The 21,263-nt window shown below is 46.5% G+C and overlaps 2 non-coding genes across 2 annotated transcripts; one reads left to right on the top strand and one right to left on the bottom strand.

The window, feature by feature from the left end:
• Positions 1-6,671: 6,671 nt before the first annotated feature.
• TRNAI-GAU (transfer RNA isoleucine (anticodon GAU)) lies at positions 6,672-6,751 on the bottom strand. Its single transcript has one exon. It is a non-coding gene; the product is annotated as a tRNA-Ile (tRNA).
• A 3,830-nt stretch (positions 6,752-10,581) lies between these two features.
• Positions 10,582-10,772, top strand: LOC118076613 (U2 spliceosomal RNA). The gene has a single exon (XR_004691521.1). It is a non-coding gene; the product is annotated as a U2 spliceosomal RNA (small nuclear RNA).
• Positions 10,773-21,263: the final 10,491 nt, after the last annotated feature.

Raw genomic sequence — 21,263 nt, forward strand, 5'->3', positions numbered from 1 at the left:
TGCAAAAAGTTTTTTTGGGGGGGGGGCTTGTGAAAATAACTTGCAAGAATTACTTTGCAAAAATGCGTGCATTTGGCAAATTGCTTACAGGAATGTGTGTTTTAGGAGAACTTGGCACTAAATCACCGGTGCATTTTCATGAGGAAGGACTTCGAAAGATAATAATTGCATACTGATATGGAGATGCAGAGAAGTGAAGTTTTAAAAGTGGGGAAAACAAGAAATGGAGGGAAACTAAAATGGACAGGTTGAGAGCAGGAGAATGAGAGGGACAGCTACAAAATTGGCGCATTGAAACTCCTTTAAAGGACCCTGAGTGTCCCAATGCAGTTCTCTAGCCCAGAAATGTTTGGGGAAATGCATATGCTGGGGTAAAGTGCAAAAAGTTTTTTTGGGGGGGGGGCTTGTGAAAATAACTAGCAAGAATTACTTTGCAAAAATGTGTGCATTTGGCAAATTGCTTACAGGAATGTGTGTTTTAGGAGAACTTGGCACTAAATCACCGGTGCATTTTCATGAGGAAGGACTTCGAAAGATAATAATTGCATACTGATATGGAGATGCAGAGAAGTGAAGTTTTAAAAGTGGGGAAAACAAGAAATGGAGGGAAACTAAAATGGACAGGTTGAGAGCAGGAGAATGAGAGGGACAGCTACAACCTTACTGGGGGGGTGTATAATTCAGCGTGGTGCAGTGCCAGACTAGGACTAGGGATGCCAGGGTTCAAATGTCCACTCGGCCATGAAGCTCATTGGTTGGCCATTGCCTCTCCATCTAACCCACCTCACAGGGTTGTTGTGGAGATTAAAGGAGGAGGAGGAGAATCATGTACACAACCTTGAACTCCTTGGAGAAAAAGGTGGGGTATAAATGCAATTCATTAATTCATTTAATTAAACTTTTCCACAAGCCCTGCTGAAACCAGCAATCCACTTTTCATGGAAGAATTTCCTCAGTGATCGTGTCACATGTCAAGAGTGCTGCTTGGGTTTCCCATCCTGGACCCCAAAATACTTTGGTTTAGCTCAGCTGCTTCAGTGGCACAATGGGTGAGTGCGTCTGGCTGTTAACCAGAAGGTTGGTGGTTCGAGTCCACCCAAGGATGGCTGTGGGCAGGATTCCTGCATTGTAGGGGGTTGGACTAGATGACCCTTGGGGGTACCTTCCAACTCTGTGATTCTTTTGCCAAGTGGCAAAAGTTGACTGTATAAACCTGTTCAGCATGTATGTATAAATCAGTAAGTAAAACGATAAAACAGGTGTGTGATTAAAAAGCAGAGGGTGTGGGAATGTAAAGCCATCTATTAAAATCTATTCACTTTTGCATACTTAACTCCGTTTCCAGAAGCAGGCACAGGGGACAGATGCAGTCTGATTTGCATTTAAAGCCTAAACTACCTAATCCATATTCTTTGAAACAATGCAGGAGCCAAAATGCAGCCACCCTTTGAAATCTGCGTGTCTCAGAAATTTGCAGTGCAGTTCTCCAGCCAAGTAATGTTCTCCCCAACTTGCATACTCTGGGATGAAGTGTGCATAAGAAAACATAGATTAGTGAAAATAACGTGCAAAATGCATTGTATTAGGGAGAAATTACTTTGCAAAAATGCATCTATTTTGCAAAATTGCATTAAAAGTGTATATATTAGAGAAATCTTCACTAAAAAGCTGGTGAATCTTCAGCAGTTTCTTGTTGTTTTAATTGCAAACTGATGTGAACGTGCTGATGAACTGACAGTTTTGCCCCATCTCTCCCCAGATGTTAGGTCAGGCATCCCCAAACTGCGGCCCTCCAGATGTTTTGGCCTACAACTCCCATGATCCCTAGCTAACAGGACCAGTGGTCAGGGATGATGGGAATTGTAGTCCAAAACATCTGGAGGGCCGAAGTTTGGGGATGCCTGTGTTAGGTCCTTCCTGGTGACAGCATTTGAGCTGGCTAGCACACCATTTTTCCAATAACACTGGGACTGGTCTTCCCTGAATTTTGTTTTATTCTATCGCTCTCCATTTGTGCAGCACCTCACCTTCCGTACCTTAATAGCCTGTTACTTTTTTTATTTTCTTTATAGGGACAGGGGGACAGGGGAAGAGGCTGTAATCTAACACCCGATCTCCTCCGCTGAAGCATGCAGAGTAGCAAACTCTGCGCTGTGCACTGCACATCTCAGCCACTGCCAAACACCCGGGGTGTTGAACTCCTAACCGGAATGCGTTGGCAGGTAACACTTGGATATAAATTAGGAGAGAGAGAGAACTTGGAAAGGCCCAGCATAGCTGAGGAGAGGGCACAATTTGAATAGGTCAGATCAGATTATGGAGAGGGAGATATAAAGAAAGATCTCTGGGAGAGGACACATCACGCGCACACACACACACACACACACATACACATACAAAAATGCCCAGGGCTCTGGAACACTTTGTCCTTCTCTAGGACATTGAATGTCCTCTGCAGGGAGTTCAAATCCTGTTTCAACAACAACAATAGCATCAAGCCATATAGGATGGTGATTCTCTTTTCCACACATGGACTACTTAGAAATTGCTAGTGGTGGAGCACTTAATAACTTTCCCTACATTGCAATTGTACTGTGCAAGATCATAGAATTGTAGAGTTGGAAGGGGCCACAAAGGTCTTCTCATCCAACCCCTACAATGCAAGAATCTTTTGCCCAACATGGGGCTCAAACCCACATCCCTTAGATTAAGAGTCTCATGGTCTGCCATCTGAGCTTTCCCACTTCTATTATTTTCACCTGTATTTTTACAAACGCACTGCGGTCCGTCTGAATTGGATGGTCACTTGTTCCCTACCATTTACCCCTTGGATTGCATCTAGGGATGCAGGAGAAATTCAATTTTGTGTGCATTTTCATGAATTCGCACTTCTCTGACCAATTCACGATCCAAAATGCTGCTGTTCTTTGATATTTGCTCTTCTCTGTATTTTGCATGACATTTCCCCAGCCCAACAATACGTGGATAAATGCATCTCTTTGGAGTAAATGTGCATATATCCACATATCTGAAGAAGTGTGCATGCACACGAAAGCTCATACCAAAATAAAAACTTAGTTGGTCTTTAAGGTGCTACTGAAGAAATTTTTTTTATTTTACTTCGATCCAGACCAACACGGCTACCTACCTATATCCACATATATTAGTGAAAATAACATTTAGGAAATCCACTTGCAAAGTTGTTGGTATTAGTCAGGAATGCATACAGAAATACATTTATTTGGAGAAACTTGCGCTAAAATTGCTGATGAATTCGCATTAGGATTTTTTTCCTAAAGCAAAATATAATCACAAATGGCTGTGGAAATGTGGAGAAGTGGATTTAACATTTGCATAATGCATAGGTGTAGTAGTCTGGGGTTGCAGGAGGTCAAAGACCCATTTACTGTTTCTGCAACAGGGACCTTACCTCCAGGATTCTAGAGCAGGGGACGGCAACCTAAGGCCCATGGGCCACAAGTGGCCCACGGGGGTCGTTTAACCGGCCTACGAGCCGCCCCTGAACCGAGCCGCCTGCTCGGTGAGTCCCCGCGTGCTGTGCTAAACCGGTGCAGCACAGCGCGGGGACTCGCTTCTGTGGCACCGGAAGTTGCATCTGCGCAGACGCTGGATATCGCAGGTGCGCTCAGTCCCACACGCGCACGATCCAGCCCACGGAGGTGTCTCCGCTGGAGTGAACCGGCCCAGGCAAGGTAAAACTTGCTGACCCCTGTCCTAGAGCCACCCTAGAGCATGAAAGGGGAGCCTTTAAGCCACTGAGCAGATCTTTCCATCCCTTGCACTGTTTGGAGTCAAGCAGAGTGAAAACGGATGAATTGGCCACTGAGGACCGGCTCCCAGGGTTGTTCTGGAGAAGGTGGGCAGGAACAACAGCAAGGAGCTATTGTTCTGTACTCTCCAAAGCGAAGCATTTCGGAACACTGAAATCTCAAAGGTGCTTCAGCATCAAGAGTGTGGCACGAGAGCTCCGTTACGTACAATGGGAGTGCAACTTAAGCCATTCCGAAAGAAAGATATTGGAGCACTCCAAATCATTTGCCCATGTACGTGCACTGAAAACGGTAGATCTTGCCGAAAGGCAACAAATGGAGGTCTGCGGTGATCTGCTACAGAAGCAAAAACAGCAAATTTGCCCATCCCTAGTTGCATCCTGTGTTTGTCAGTGGTAGGTGGGATGCCATTTGGGGCTTTTCCATCTTGAGCACCAGAATTATTCCCATGCCAATTTTTTGATCATGAATTACCCTTCTGGGGTCAGGCCCTGTGGTTCTCCCCCCCCCCCAACCCGCAATCTTCCAAGAACAAAGCCCGTCTCTCCACTTTCGCTGGAGCGTGTCTTCCATTTCCCACCTCCCACCATCGTTCCTCTTTATAGGTCTCTGTTGCTCTGGCAGAGAATGGCCTAATTTTCTCCCCATTGTTACAGTCTCCTCTTTCCAGACCAACTGGGTTTTTGACACTCCTCTGCCCTCCCCCTCTCCTTTTCTTTTCCCTTCTTTTTATTTTATTTTTTTGCTGACACAGGTTTGGGCTCCCATCTGGAAGCAATCAGGACTGTAAATAGAGCTGAGCTCCAACTTTCCACAAGAGCAATGTTGCGGGTGGACGGAGGGCTGGCAGCGGGTCCAAAAATGCCGTCTGGCTTTTGTTGCTCTTTCCCCCCCACCCCCCACCCCAAATATACACACACACACACACCAATTTCCCAATCGCTCATGTAGAAATCAGCAGGAAAAAATGAGAGGGGAAACTACCCTGAACTTGTCTCCTCCAACCACCCCCACCCCGTGACTCTCGATCTGGGTCAACTTCAGAAGAGCCTAAATTCCCAGTGATTCATCCCCAGATGTACGCCAGCCTGACACAGCTGCGCTATGTCACCCGCAGGAGCTGGGTTCACAAGGAGAGAAGGGATGGTTCCAGCTGAATTATCTCTAGATGCTCCTGCAATGGACAGGACATCCTCTGGGCAGCCCCAGGCTTTGGGACAAAGGAAGAAAGACGCAACAGAGAGAGATCAACCCTCCTGGAACTGAGGAGTGAGGAGAGCTCGGGATCTGGGAGGCCAAATGTCCATTAGGAAACAGTGCCCATTAAGGCAAATGGGGGCACAGCCCCACTAACCTCACCTTGCCCTCTGACATACCCCACCTGCTTGCCTCCTTACCTATATCCAGTCCAGGGGGTGGACCTGCCTGCCAGCTGAGCTTCCTCCTCAGTCTCAGGGTTGTACAAGTCAGCAGGGAGAAGGAGAAGGATGGAGACAGAACTAGAATGAGTTGGCTCTGCCTGTTACTAGCTCTGGCGCCATCTACTGTTGGGCTCCACTGACATGAGTCAGCAGTGTGATGCAGCAGCTAAAAAAGCCAATGCAATTCTGGGCTGCATCAATAGGAGTATAGCATCTAGATCTAGGGAAGTAATAGTACCACTGTATTCTACTCTGGTCAAACCTCACCTGGAGTACTGTGTCCAGTTCTGGGCACCACAGTTCAAGAAGGATACTGACAAGCTGGAACGTGTCCAGAAGAGGGCAAGCAAAATGGTCAAAGGCCTGGAAACGATGCCTTATGAGGAACGGCTTAGGGAGTTGGGTATGTTTAGCCTGGAGAAGAGAAGGTTAAGGGGTGATATGGTAGCCATGTTCAAATATATGAAAGGATGTCATATAGAGGAGGGAGAAAGATTGTTTTCTGCTGCTCCAGAGAAGTGGACACGGAGCAATGGATTCAAACTTCAAGAAAGAAGATTCTACCTAAACATTAGGAAGAACTTCCTGACAGTAAGAGCTGTTCGGCAGTGGAATTTGCTACCAAGGAGTGTGGTGGAGTCTCCTTCTTTGGAGGTCTTTAAGCAGAGGCTTGACAGGCATATGTCAAGAATGCTTTGATGGTGTTCCTGCTTGGCAGGGGGTTGGACTGGATGGCCCTTGTGGTCTCTTCCAACTCTATGATTCTATGATTCCCTGCCTTCTGCCCAACCAGTCCCCAATGAGCACCACCAGCCAACACTAAGTAGGATGAAGATTGCATGCACGCACACACGTGGTTGTAAGCAAGAAGGCAAGCAACCGAGGATCTGGCTGAGGGAAAGCAGAGGTTGCTGGGGCCGTGCCGCCTTCTCCCCAATGAACCAGCTGCTCTAAAATGTGCATTTAATACTGGGCAGAATGTGCAATGGTATACAGTGAAAAGAGAGAGGAGGCCTGATGAAAAGTGAAGCATAAAGTCTCAAAACACCCAGAATGCTGAGCATCGTCAATTCGTACTTTGGTGATGTTCAGATTCCATTACAGCAAGGAGATATACTGTATGGGTTGTGGGTTCTGAGAGGTGGAGCTATCAGAAGTTCCAAAACTCCCAGCTAGCTTCTCTCATGAGTTTTGCATGCTGTTTGCTGTGGCATTTTGTATTGGTTTTTTTTTAAAAATCTGGTTATTGGTGTCTTGATGCTGTACACAGTGGAAAGAAAAAGAAACCCTTAAAAAAACTTTTAAAAAGGAAAGAAACATAATGCTTGGGCCATAGTTGTTTGCATGGAGTTGCTGGGAGGTTTACTGAGCACTTATTCTGATTTGTTGGCAGAGAGGTTAGTCGATGATGATCGTAGAGTTGGAAGGGACACCGGGGGTCATCTAGTCCAACCCCCCCTGCAACATACAGGAATCGAACCTGCAACCTTGGTGTTATCAGCACCACACTCTAACCAACTGAGCTATCCAGGCTGTTGCTTCAAAACAGCCTATACTTTCCGGGGCATTTTGCTGTCAGTTCCCTTTTCACAAAAAGTCCAATCTCTCTCTTTTAAAAATAAATAATAATTTATTAATTTCCCAAAAACAACAACAATAAAAACAACAATACATATTCAAACATAAAAAATTAAAAATAAAAAGAGTTGACTTTCCCCTATTCCCTTCCCTGGTTCCATTGTTTATCATCATACCGCATGTTCATTTTAATCAAAAAGTTCAGTCTCAAGGGGTCAGTTCTGCACGGCCTCCTAATCAGCTTTCATTGTGCGACCTTCCTGCCTTTGCCAATGTGTGATCGAATCCCATCCCAAAATAGCGAGCGTTTCACTCTCAGAACTTGTAAGGTTGCAGGTGCAGGTTTCTGCCGCAAGGGGGGAGCAACGAGCCTTCCAACGATGTTCCTCTTTTTACATTGCTGGGTATCTGCTGCGATTTTATTCAGTGTACAATGCAGAAGACAAGTGGAGCGTCCCTGTTCAGGGTGCCTGCCAGCCAGCCACGCCCTTTCCTAGGATAGTCCATTCCACATTTCCAGTCCTCCATTCCCCAGTAAACTGTTTTATGTTTTAACCCCTGATTAGGAAATAAAAGCTGAATGCTGATTGATTGATTGATTACAGTTCTTGACCAGCACACAAAGCTGAATGCTTTTTAGACTTTTAATCTGGAGACGTGGATGGCATTAGACTGGATACAGAGGAATTCAACACCCTTTAATGCTCTATTTTTTTCCCCAGCCTGAGAAAGGCTACAACCCCTGGTGGATTTCTGCCTGTTGGGCAAACTTGGACCAGAATATACTGTGATTCTAATGACTGTACAGGTTTTAGCAGCTCTGAAATCCACCTTGTGAGGCAGGAAAACAGCAAGCATCTAGATCAGTGTCATGGACTGGTTGGACGCAGAGGCATGGTTGGAAGAACCAGATGAGGAACCCCCAAGGGAAGAAGGCTCAGGGAGTCCAGGGAGTGGTGGTCAGTGGGAGAAGAGGAAGAAGACTTTGGGTAGGAGATGTCCAAAGATGAACAGGGAACAGGGTTTAGTGAGCAGGAAGAGGCTGTGGCAGAGAGCAGTTCAGAAGCGGAGGCAGAAGCGGAGGCTGGAGAGGAGGGAGGCCAAGAGGCAGAGATGGATCAGGCTTGTGAAGGGGCACGGTGTCTCTCTCTCCTGCTGCAAAAATTTCTCTCTCCTCCCAGATCTCCCAGAACCAGGAGAGGCATGAAAGCGGGAGGAGCAAAAACAGGCACACTGGCATAGTCTCCAGTTGTTTGGAAAGAACACTGGAAAGGAGGAGACATGGGAGGCGGGGACCTTTAGTCTCAGCAGCAGCTTCATGGAGGCAAGTTCTGAGTTGCTGTGCTCTCATTGGGCCTGACACTCCTGCGCAGATCCTGTTTTGCTAATAGGGAACCCCCAGCTTGCTCAGTGTGATTTACGGCTGGCTTGCTCCCGTCCGTGAGGGAGGTTTGTGTCTGGTCTACTAGTGAAGATGGCGCACCCACAAAAGAGCAGCGTCCTGTTTCCAAAGCGACATTTGTTGTTGTTCCATTTATGCATTGCTCCCTATGAAGCACCTCAAAGTGATTTCACAACTCAATAAAAACATATGCAAAACACTAATGTTATATAAAAACGATTAAATGGCATATATAGAAACAAGACCAAAGTCAACTGGGATAAAAATACCCACTGAGGACTTGTCCATGTTTCTGCTTTCTAGGCATGGGCCCGAGCATTTTGGCTTTCTCCTGGGAAACGCACTGTTTGCCGCTGAATCAGAACAAATGTCAGTCTGCACAAAACTCAATTGCTGTTTGCTCTGATTCAGAAGTAAAGAACAGATTTCTCTATGGGAAACGGAGGTGTGGGTGAGCCCTTGGAAGAGCTAAGTGAGAGGAAGTTAAAAATGTTAAACTGCACATGCTTGGAATGTTTTCACTTTTGTTTATCAAGGTTGCCACAGTGTCTTCGTGTTGTGAGAGTATCTTTTGTAGCCCACGAAAGCTAACACCGTAAGTTAGTCTTGAGATACCACAAGACTCACTTTGTTACCTTACTTTATGTGTGCCTTTTGGGCAGAAAGACGTCCTATTCTGGGAACTTCAACAGGGCTGCCTTACAACCAGCTGTAGGACAGCAACTTTTTTTAAAAAAAGAAAATGCAGACTACATATTGGCTGATAGTTTTGGGGCCACCAATATGTCTCAGATTGAGACATAAAATATTGGTGCAAAATGTTAAAACAGCTGCTATTGAATGAATGAATTTATTAATACAGTCGCAGACCAGCATCAACACACACAGTATCACAGATCATAAAACATAATTCAGTTATGTGTTTTGCTATTTTGCTGTTCAGACTAGTTAATATCTTCCAAAAAAGAAACAGCAGAATTACATTAGAATAATAGAATTGTAATAATAATAATAATAATAATAATAATAATAATAATAATAATTTACTATTTATACCCCGTCCATCTGGAAGTTGTAAGGTACACCAAGGGTCATCTAGTCCAACCCCCTGCAATGCAGGAATAAAATTGTCCCTCTGTTAAAAGGCCAGTGTGGTGTAATTGTTCAACGGTGTTGGACCTAGTCCTGGGAGGGTACAGTGGACCCTCTGGATACAAATTTAATTTGTTCCGGGGGTCCGCGCGCATCCTGAAATATCTGTATCCAGAGGCGCTGCTTCTGCGCATGCGTGCGGTGCGATGGAGCGCTTCTGTGCATGCACGAGCGGCAAAACCCGGAAAAATACTCGAGAGTAACCTAACTTGAGGCTCTACTGTACCTCTATGCAAGCACAAAGCTTTCATGGTGATCTTAACCCAGCCACCAACTCTTTGCGTAGCCTACCTGGGGGGCGGGCGGGGGACTGTTTTGAGGAAGTCTGAGCACTCCAGGGGAAAGCATTGAGGAGTAGGGGTGAAGGATGGCGATCTTAACATGAAATATTCTGCTATCTTTCTTCCTGTGGCCCACATTTTGTCCACTAAGAAATACACTTTGCCCTTCTGGGCTCCCTCCATGGGTGTAGGCGGGGGGGGGGAAGCTGCCCCCCTCAAATCAAGCAAATAAATAAGAATACTTAACTAACTGACCAATTGCATTACAGATAACTCAGTTCTGCTCCCCCCCCCAAAAAAAGCCTGCCCCCATTTAAAATAAATCCTAGCTGCGTACATGGCTCCTCCCACTCGAATTTTTTTTTTCTGGTGGTGCCGCTGGTTCTAATCAACCAGACTCTGATGACAAAGTTACAAAGAGAATGAGAACGCAGATACATTTTCTCCAACCCTTACATTTCTTTACAGCGTTACTGTACAATGTTTTGCAGGAAACATTTGCCCTGCAAGGACCCCTTTGCTAATGAGCGTCAGCACGGATGTGTCTTTTGCACAGCTGTGTTTTTGCAGGATGCTCTCGAAGGAGCAGGAAGTTATCTACCGGTAAGGGAAACTTTTGGGACCTCTGCTGGCAGGCAGCGAGTTAAATTATGCAGCACCTGGGCGATTGAATGGGCGGGTTTATGTAGATTTACCACCAATGGCCATCGAGCAACCAGGCAGACGGCTGAGAAATTGACAAGGTGGATGGAATACACTATTTTTGAGATTAAACTGTCTATCAAGAGGGAGCTGAGTTGGACAACAGAAGCAGAAACGTTGCCGAAGCATGTTTTGTGGAATTGGAAACGGTGCTGAGTCCAATGAGGCAGTGAGCGCTTTGCAACACCACTTGCCCTCCGACAGCTCAAAATCCGTCCGGAAAGCGGTCCTGCGTAACTTTTGTTGTGCTTGGTATCGCTTCTCGGCCTTTTGGCTAAGATCAAGTGTAGTATCTGTTCTTATCAGTTTAATATCTGATATGTCCTCTATTTGAGGACTATATATTAAATGGATTTTTGGAGCTGGGAGATGGAATAGGGGCTTGCTCCGTCCACTCCATGCATCGACCTGGTATTGCAGTACCTCCAGGAACGGTGCACCTCCCTTCGGGGGGAATGTTACTGGTGCAAAAAACAGAATTGACTCTATGGCTGTAGTTCTACTGCTTAGAGAAATCACATATGTTATATACAGTCTCTTCTCCCCCCCTCCCCCAAGCTTGCATTTCCACCGTTCAAGAGGTAAAGGGACCCGTGACCATCAGTCGTGACCGTCTTTGGGGTTGCGCGCTCATCTCGCATTATTGGCCGAGGGAGCCGGCATACAGCTTCCAGATCATGTAGCCAGCATGGAGCGGTAACTATTTATCTACTTGCACTTTGACTGGCTTTTGAACTGCTAAGTTGGCAGGAGCTGGGACCGAGCAACGGGAGCTCACCCCGTCCTACTGATCAGCAAGCCCTAGGCTCTGTGGTGTAACCCACAGCGCCACTTGCATTGCACCGTTAAGGGCTCGCAAATGATGGTGGGGAAATGTTTCCATTTGCATGTAAAACTGAATTTTTCAAACTTGTGTACATATTCTGAAACACAAACACCCTTCAAAATCCAGTTATCTGAAAAGCTCTGTATAGTTCCCTTAAAGGTAAAGGGAGGGATGTGGGTGGTGCTGGAGTCTTAACCACTGAGCCTAGAGCTTGCCGATCAGAAGGTTGGCGTTTTGGATCCCGGCGATGGGGTGAGCTCCTGCCAACCTACCTTAGCAGTTCGAAAGCATGTCAAAGTGCAAGTAGATAAATAGGTACCGCTCCGGTGGGAAGGTAAACGGCGTTTCCGTGCGCTGCTCTGGTTCGCCAGAAGCGGCTTAGTCATGCTGGCCCCATGACCTGGAAAGTTGTCTGCAGACAAACGCCGGCTCCCTCGGCCAGTAAAGTAAGATGAGCGCCGCAACCCCAGAGTCGGTCCTCTACCTTTATGTTTAAAGGTAAAGGGACCCCTGACCGTTAGGTCCAGTCGCAGACGACTCGGGGTTGTGGCGCTCATCTCGCTTTACTAGCCTAGCAAACAATATTTACGAAAATGCCTACGAGGGGCAAGTGCGCGTGAAAATATAGTGGTGAAAATGGCACACAAAAGTCCATTATATTAAAAGAAATTACTTACAGAAATGTGCGTGTTAACCAAAACAGTGTACAAAAATTGATTTATTAAGCACTAAAGCACATGAATTTCCATGAGGATTTTTTAGACATGAAAACTCACAAAATGCTGCAGAAATGTGGAAAACCAAATTTAAGATGGGGGAGGGGGAGGATAGAAACTAAGGAGGCTAATCTCCATGAATCTATCTAATGGTGGTGATTACTGCTATTCAGGAAAGCGTGCCTTGCTTCTGCAGCACGGTGTGGAAATGGTGTGTGTGCGCTTGTGCATGGCATGTGGCCCCTGGAAAGTTACCCAGGAGGGGATGTGGCTCCCTGACTTTGTACAGTGAGCCGCAAAAAAGTCACGGGTTTCTTTACACACACACACACACACACACACACACACACACACACACACACACCCTCCAAGAGGCATTGGCACACTTCTATGACACATTTCAACAAGGGGGGGGGGCGTAGCACTGCCAGCCTGGCAAGGAGAATGGTCCGGGGAGGGTCCCATGAGCCAAACAGAGAGACCTGGGGGGCCACGTCTGGTCCCTTGAGGTCTGAGACTCCGCACAACTAGGGCCAGTCGCTTTCCAACCTGGAGACGTTGGTATCAGAGGCCACAGGACGGAGATGCTTCTCTGTTGCCTCTCTTTGGGGAGGGCAAATTGGGAGGGAGGGGGAAGGAAAATCCTTGTTAGATCACTTTGAGTGCCTTCCTGCTGGCTAGCAGATTAGAGTCCTCGTATCAGACACTCGCCTTGATACCAAGAGTGATCTTAGTCACAGAGATTATTCGCGGGTAAAAGATTAAGCACACTAAATATGTCTGGGGCCAACCTGGAGATGAGGGAAACATCTCCCATGTGGCTGGGGGGGGGATGGGGAATGGGGAGGCACAAATGCCCTCCAAGGCACAGAGCCAAGATGGAGCAGTGGCGTGGGGGGGTGGGGAGAAAAGGGGGGGATGCTGGCTCCTTTGCAACCTCAGCAGGCTCAAATGCTGAGCAAAGGTTCCAGAAAATGAAAGAGCAAAATATTGGGGTCAGGTGAAGGATTGTAGAATCATAGTATTGTAGAACTGGAAGGGACCCCGAGGGTCACCTAGTTCAACCAATCTTTTGCCCAGTGTGGGGCTCAAATCCATGACCCTGAGATTAAGAGTCTCGCTCCGGGCGAATTTCTGAACAAAAGTTGGCATTTCTGTAGTTGGAAATTTTGCATGTAGATTTTCCCCTCTTTGTCAGCTGCTCACTTACCTGCGTCCCAAAATGCCCTGTAGGTGAAAAGTATTTCATTGGATGGAGGATGGAGCACCCAGGGGAGTGCTTTCAATGGTTGGAAGCTAGTAACTAGCTCAGAGCACACCTGCTCAGGTGAGGGAGAGTCTGGAATGTAAAGGAGGGAGCGGTTCTTTCAGACAGATAGGTAATACAAGACAATACAATACAGTACTGTACAATAAGAAAACTGATGCTCCTTTAAGGCAAGTGGCCCATATGGGGATCAAACACAAGACCTTGGAGTCCTCAGCACCATGGTCTAACCAGCTGAGCTAACTGCCACTAGTCAGACTCCAACTGCTGCCAGGCCCTAGACAGGATGCCCAACGGTCAGGGATGAAGGGAGTTGTAGGCCAAAACAAGGACAGCCAACACAGCATCCTCTAGCTGTTGTTGGACTCCGATTCCCATCAGCTGCAGCCAGCCAAGGCCAATGGTCAGGGTTGATAGAAGATGTAGTCCAGCGAAATATGCCTGGAGAGTCTGAACAGGTTTCCCGCACCTGTTTTAATGGCTAGCCTGAAGCTTCCTACAGCTGAGGAAAGTCAGAAATCCAGGAATCATCCTACAGGCTCAGGCCATCATTTATTTTTCCAGCGTCAGCCAGCCAATTGTCTGAAGATGCCTACATGTAGAACTGATAACCATCCTGGTTTGTATGTTTTTCCTGACCGTCAAAGGTATACTGCCTTTGACCAGGGAGGCTCCATTCCTCACTTCTATCAACGAGTCCCATCGCTGGTGCTTTGACCTACCCCTTGTGGAAAACGCAGCCTAAACCAGGGTTTCCCCAAACCTCTCCGTCCACAGACCCCTTGATGAGCTTCTAAAGTTGCCGTCGACCTCAACCCAGATTCTTCGGAATGTAAACGAAATAAAGTCTGGCCTAGCGCCTTTGAAAAGCTTTGAAGCCTTAAAAAAAAAAAACTTCACTGAAGTTTCTCAAAAGGCAATTCGCCTTTATAGGTTTTCATCTTTGCAGGAGGGAAAGAAGGGTGCAATTCCTCTGACACCATAAGAAATAATTGTTCCAAAGTGGAACTTTGTATACAGATTTCTTTTTTAAGCAATAAAGCAACATGGTGTGAGAATCCTGCTGCATTGCGGAATAATCTCATTAAGTGCAGAGGAGTCCTCACTGGCAAGAGGGGTGCACTCTGCACATGCTCGTTCCGCTTGATTTTTGATACCCCTTGTCCCTATTTAAATTTTGTGCACCATACCTTAGAAACCCCTTTTCAAACAGGTATTGGAACCCACCCCAGAACTGGCCCCGTTAAATGTTTTCCAAGACAATAATGTTCATGCCATAAAGAGCTTATTATTATCTACTCTCTGCAGCCAAAAATGTCATAGTTAGGCACTGGATAGGCTTGTTGGGAGTAAGCGTGGACCATTGGGACCAAACTGTATGGAAAATGGCCTTATTAGAAAAGTTAACTAAAGTAAACTAAAACTGACATGAGGACAAAAGGAAGAGGACACCTTCACCCCAGTATGGCTCCCTTTTATTACACACACAAACGGACAAGAATGATAGCAGGGATCTACCAACACCATACAAATCAATATGGCTAACCTGACCTAATGCAAATGCAAACAAATCTCACTGCAGTTGATCAAAGGCAAACAAACACACCCTGCCACCCCTCATATTCTCTCATTGTCTATGTAAACCATGGGTCGACAAACTTAGGACCGCGAGCCGGATCAGGCCCAATTGCCTTCTAAATCCGGCCCACGGATGGTCCAGAAATCGCCATGTGGATTGCCAGCACGTCAGATCGCTAGTGTGCACGTTCGTTCCCTCTCCCTCTCCCTGACATGGCGGCGGCGCCTCCTCCCTCCCTCCTCCTGACTTCTCCCCGCCCTGTCTAGAGGAGGAAGTGGGCTGGGCTTTGTTGGTGCCAGCCCCTCTCTGGAGCCCTTTTGTGCGCCGCTCATCACCCCTCTGCTGCTGCCGCCACCGCCAGCCCCTGCCGCTCGCAAGACACAGGGGCCGCAGTTGGCTGAGCGCCCCTCTCGAGCTAGCGTCATTTAAAGCAGCCCCTCTCCGGGGCCCTTTTGCGCTCCATCGTCCCTCATTCATCCCCCCCCCCAAATATAGTCCAGCCCCCCCACAAGGTCTGAGGGACAGTGGACCCCCTGCTGGAAAAGTTTGAGGACCCCTGATGTAAACCAATAAATATATACTCAACTGACAATTGACACTGACAATTGACACTGGCATAAAAACCCCACATACCTATCAAATTGGCAAAACGACAACCTTCTAACCTGTTCCTTGGATATCATATTGTTTTACATTTTGCATTGAACATAACTAGAAGACTTTATAATCTGATCAAAAAAGGAGAGAGAGAGAGAGAGAGAGAGAGAGAGAGAGAGAGAGAGAGAGAGAGAGAGAGAGAGAGAGAGAGACAGAGAGAGATCACACATTCTTTGTAGTTCATGAAAACCTTTAATAAAAATTATTTCCAAAAAGAAGTAAATAAACCCCTTTTCGACCCCAGGAAGGGGTCAGTATCGACTACTTTGAGAAATCCTGGTGAAAACATCCCTTCGTTTTCTCCTCTGAGTGGGTCGGCTGCTTTCCCCCCCCCCACCTGCCCACCCCAAAAAAGGGGGACATCATGCCTAGGCTGTGGGGCTGGCTGAGGCCTGGCCACAATCTATTTCAAGGTAGGCCTGGTGAGGTACAATCCAGCTTATGTCCCCAGGCTGTGGCTAAGCCGCTAACCGTGGGAGATCTGGGCGCTTAATGACAAAGTCAATTAGACTCTGCTCCCTGTTGTGCACTAACACAAGATGTTACCGAGGGAAGGCGATTAGCGGTAACAGAAGGCTGGAAATACGAGGGTAATTCCAACTGATACATTGAGGACAGCTCTCTGCCCAGACCTTGCACATTTTGGATACAGGCAGGATTAATTGTTACGCCAGGTACGCGAAGGCTCAGGGCCCTAGGCTAGGCTGGAGCCACGCGGTAGTAGGACAGCCAGAGGGGATCTCACTATGGGGAACGGTGTTTATAAGAGAGGGCTCCTCAAAAGCGCACCACTGTTCCGGCTGTGAGGTATACATGGGCCGGCACAGTCACACCACACATTTAAAGCGCTGTGATACTGCTTTAAACAGTCATGGCTTTCCCCCGAAGAATAATGGGAGCTGTCATCAGCTGGGGTGCTGAGAGTTGTTAGGGGAACCCCACGCCCCGATTTTGCTCTCATAAGGCTGCAACTCCCAGAGTGGTTTAAGAGTCAATCCTTCTTCCCAGGGAACTCAGTGAGAGGGGTTTCCTAACAACGAACAAACAGCCAAGCCTATGAAAAGGCACCTACTAGGTTAAAGCATGCATACCGTAGAAATGCATATACATTGGTACCTCCGGTTATGAACTTACCGTATTTTCCCGTGTATAAGACGCCCCCTATTTTGGGGGACTCCAAATTAAGAAAACACCCCTCAGCACTATCCGTGTATAAGACGAGCCCCAATTTTAAACCTATTTTTTTTGTTAAAACTAGTCTTATACACTAATCTTATACACTAAATATACTAAACTAGTCTTATACACAAAAAAATTACAGTAATTCGTTCCGGAAGTCCGTTCTTAACCCGAAACTGTTTTTAACATGAGGTGCACTTTCGCTAAGGGGGCTCCCGCTGCCGCTGCGCCACCAGCACGTGACTTCCGGTCACATCCCAGGGCAAAGTTTGCAACCAGGAGCATCTACTTCCGGGTTAACGGAGCTCGTTACCCGAATAGTTCGTAAGGAGGATGGTACGTAACCCGAGATCCCACTGTATTAGTGAAAGCACCATACAAAATGTGTGATCTTAGGGGAAGCGGCTTCGCAAAAAATGTGTGTGTTCGACAAAAGTGCACCCAAAAATAAGCATATCTGAAGAAGTTTGCACAAAAAAGCTGGTGTAGTTTCATGAGGAATAGTTTTGGGTTTTGGTTTAAATCACAAACCGCTCTGGAAATGTGGAGAACTGAACTTGGATTGGAAAAATGAAAAACAAAAACAAAAACCAAACTGGGGGAAATTGGAATTGACAGATTCACTGATCCCAACTTGAGACGAATGTGGAAGGTGAGATGATTACTGATGATGATGATGGTGGTGGTGGTGATGTTATATGTGAAATGCCAGAATGCCATAATAAAAGCTAAGCTAACACCTTGTTCTGTCACATTTGGGAGCAGGGATGAAAAATCCTGTGCCCTCCATATGTTGCTAGACTACAACTCCCATCATGCCTGGTCATTGGCTGAGGGGTGATGGGATTTGGAGTCCAAGGACATTGTTGAACTACAATTCCATGACCATTGGTCTTGCTGGCTGGGGGCTGCAGTCAAGCAACATCTGGAGGGCACAGGGTTGGCAAAGACCAGGTTCCAGTGGGGTAGGCATGCTGAACCTGGTTTAGCTATTCTGAGAAAAATGAGGTGCTAGAATAAGACGGCATCACTTTTAGATGGTGGGGGGAGTGTCACATTTCTGAACATTCGCCCATGACTCACGGAAAGAAAATAAGTCAGGCAAAGCGAGGAAATTCACACTGTTTAGCTTAATTTATCCAAGCCACAGTCAGATCCAGCTGCTCTTATTGCAGAATATTCTGACATCTGCCTGCGGACTCAGGATTCACTCCCACACAAACTTACTTTGAGTCGGGAAGAGAGACTCTTGCACCCGGTGCAATCCTCCTTTAAACCATGCGCTGTGCTCGCTTTAATAATGCACACAGACAATGCCAATTGACACAAAGGTTTGAAAGGGTTTTATCATGTTCCTTAGCTCGTTCCACAACCTCCCCCCTCTGCTGTCTTGTGCTGAGGCAGAGCACTGGGTCCATCTCTAGCTCAGTATTGTCCACACTGACTGGCAGCAGCTCTCCAGGGTTTCGGGAAGGGGGCATTCCCATCCCTACCTGGAGATGGCATTGGGAATTGAACCCAGGGCCTTTCTGGATGCCAAGCAGGTGCTCTACAACTCCTGGGGGAAATTGTATACAGAAATCACGTCGTAGACAAATCATGTATAACTCAAGCAATAAATAATTGGAGGGTGGGGTATCGCAGAATAAATTAATGAGCTTACAGCAGGCCGAGACGCTGGTAACACGAAACAGCGGGAGGTTTGCAGAACGTCTACTGAGATTAAAATCGGGGTGTTATAAACACGTCCCTATTCTGCATTAGTGGAAAGCGGAAGGCTGCCGTTCCACTAACTGACCCAGGCAGGCTGGTATATCTGATGGAGCCCGTTCAGGACCCAGGTTCTGCTCTTCTCTCTTAGCCCCGACTCAACTGCCTGATCCCCGCTCCCCTTTTCTGGTCCTCCCACATTTCCTTCCCCACAATTACCCAGGACCAGCTGGGAACTCAATTAGTGCAAGCGGCTTGTCCCAACCACCCAGGTGTCCACAGGAAAATCGCCCCCCCACCCCCTTGCAAATCCATTTACCGGGAAACTCTCTGAAAGCTTTTTCAATGTGAAAACAATGTATGGTTTATGATGATGATGATGGTGACGGTGATGGTGATGATGGAGAGGTGGGTATCGTCTCCATTCCACATCTCACATTACTTGGCGTTGGATTCAATTCAGTTCAATTCAACACCTTTATTGGCATATATATAAAATATAAAAACAAGAACAAAACATACAACACATATAGGTCATTAGTATAAATAGTGACTCTACATCATACAGAAATAATGGAGAGCAGGAGGAGGAAAAGGCACACAAGGGATCCTCAGCTATCATTGTTGAAGGCTAGATGTATTGATTTTAATTACATAAATTCTGGACAAGTAGTGGGCCATAATTCTGAGGGGAAGTCATCCCTCAGCAAGAGCTGGACCACTGTTTCCTTGTTGGGGAGGGTTCCAGGTCTCATAAAGGATAAGGGGGGGCCAAAATCAAAAAAATTAGAAAGGGGACAGTCCAGAATCATGTGAGTCATAGAGTCTACGTCTTTCTGGCCACAAGGGCATAATCTATTCCTGTAAGGGATGCCTTTGAGTCTTCCGGATAACACGGAGGACGGAAAAGCATTTAGGCGGGCCAACATAAATACTCTGCGATAAAAAGGAGATACCAGGTCATATATATAATTAGGTATCAATTCTTGGTGCGGCGGCAGCCCCAAGAAGGCAGGCGAGCATACTAGAGGTTGGGCAGGATGAAGTTTCTGGAGTTCAATATCAAGCAGTCTCTGCTTAATAAGAGTAAAGATATATGAGTCCTCATATGTCAAGAGGGAATCCACTGAGAAGCCTAGTTGCCTGAGTTTGTTGGAAATATTAGAGAACCATATACAGCTATAGTTATCTTTCAGAAGATAGGATATCAGGCTATCTGGATCGGTATTAAAATGAATTTTTAGCCAATATTTAAAATGATCCAACCTCTTGTCTCAAGAAGGTGTTGGCCCAATTCTGCACAGATAGCCAAGTATGGCACACATTTTGGTACTCCAAGGATTTGCCGAAAGAAGGATGATACTTGGTGTTGGAAAATACAAACAGCTCTGGGGTGGAGCCTCTGCACCTGCAATTACACACTGCTCTGGGCTCCCATTTGCTGTAGAGACTATTTGGTGAATAATAATAATAATAATAATAATAATAATAATAATAATAATAATAATATTTTCTGGGACTGAATATAAGCCTCACATTTCCCCAAATTCCAACCACAATCAGTTTAAGTGCGGCTTATATTCGCAACCTTATGATAAGCAGCCAGGAGCATGGGGCAAACAGTGCCAGGAGCATGGTAAAGCAGCGCCTGCCCCAGGCGTAGTCCCCCCGTCCTCTCCCCCTAGGCTGGGAAGGGAGAAAGCGAGGAAGGGAAAAGGCTACCAGCAACGCAGCGCGGCTCCCCCACTCCCACCCAGTATGCCAGGCACCCCCAAACTTGGCCCTCCAGATGTTTTGGGACTACAATTCCCATCATCCCTGACCACTGGCCCTGTTATCTAGGGATGATGGGAGTTGTAGTCCCAAAACATCTGGAGGGACGAGTTTGGGGATGCCTGCAGATGCAGTCAGGAGCAACGAGGAATGGAATGGCTTATATTCAAGTATTATTATTATTTTCTTCTCTCCCCCCCCCTTCAGTATTAAAGGTGTGGCTTATATTCAGGTGCGGCTTATATTCGAGCCAATACGGTAATTAGTCTTTCTTTCTTTCTTTCTTTCTTTCTTTCTTTCTTTCTTTCTTTCTTTCTTTCTTTCTTTCTTTCTTTCTTTCTTTCTTTTACCCAGCCACTCTGGGCAGCTCCCAACAGAATATTAAAAACACAATAAAACCTCAAACATTAAAAACTTCCATAAATTACGCTTTGTCAAACCAGAACAGGCGTTTGGGTGGAAGTTACAGGCCATTCTGTTTCGGTTCTGATTTATTATTTTAGATGTTAACCATAAAAAAAAAATTACGGGTTGCAAACCAGCCGATCCTGACAATAGCTTAAATCTGTACTGCAGAGCCTGTATCCTGCTTGGAAACAAATTCAGTATGAGATTTTGATGGAGATCAGCCATTGCTTTTAGATAGTGAAAAACAGAATACAAATGGCACTCGCAACAAAGTGTTGCAGTGTAGAAAGTCTTTGTTCGGAGTTCTAGCCAGCCACTCCCTCTTAAGATACTCCATTTCATCCCCCGGTCCATTCATACCCAACAATCAGCCAGCATTCCATGGCTGCTGGTAATATTCAGACCTCACTGAGCTTTTTTTTGAGGTTCTTCTCCCATCCCTGTTAGGGCTACAATTCCCAAGGTGGTCTTGCCTCAGCAATGGACTGATTGAGAGCCAACAGACTGAGATTCAGTCCAGATAAGGCAGAGGCCCTGCTTGTGGGTGGTTCCCTAGACCAGATGGGTGGGAGATCGATGGTTACAGTTCCTCTGAAGGAGCAGATTCGTAGCCTGGGGGTCCTCCTGGATCTTTTGCTGTCACTCGAGGCTCAGGTGGCCTCCGTGGCCTGGAGTGCCTTCCATCAGCCATCAGCTTCAGCTGGTGGCCCAGCTACGCCCCTATCTGGACAGGGATAGCCTAATTTTTGTCGCCTATGCTCTGAAAACCGCTTATCACATTATACGTAGCTGAAGACGGTTTGGAAACTTCAGCTGGTGCA

This window comes from Zootoca vivipara, chromosome 17 (assembly GCF_963506605.1).
Source record: "Zootoca vivipara chromosome 17, rZooViv1.1, whole genome shotgun sequence".
NCBI classification, from domain to species: Eukaryota; Metazoa; Chordata; class Lepidosauria; order Squamata; family Lacertidae; genus Zootoca; species Zootoca vivipara.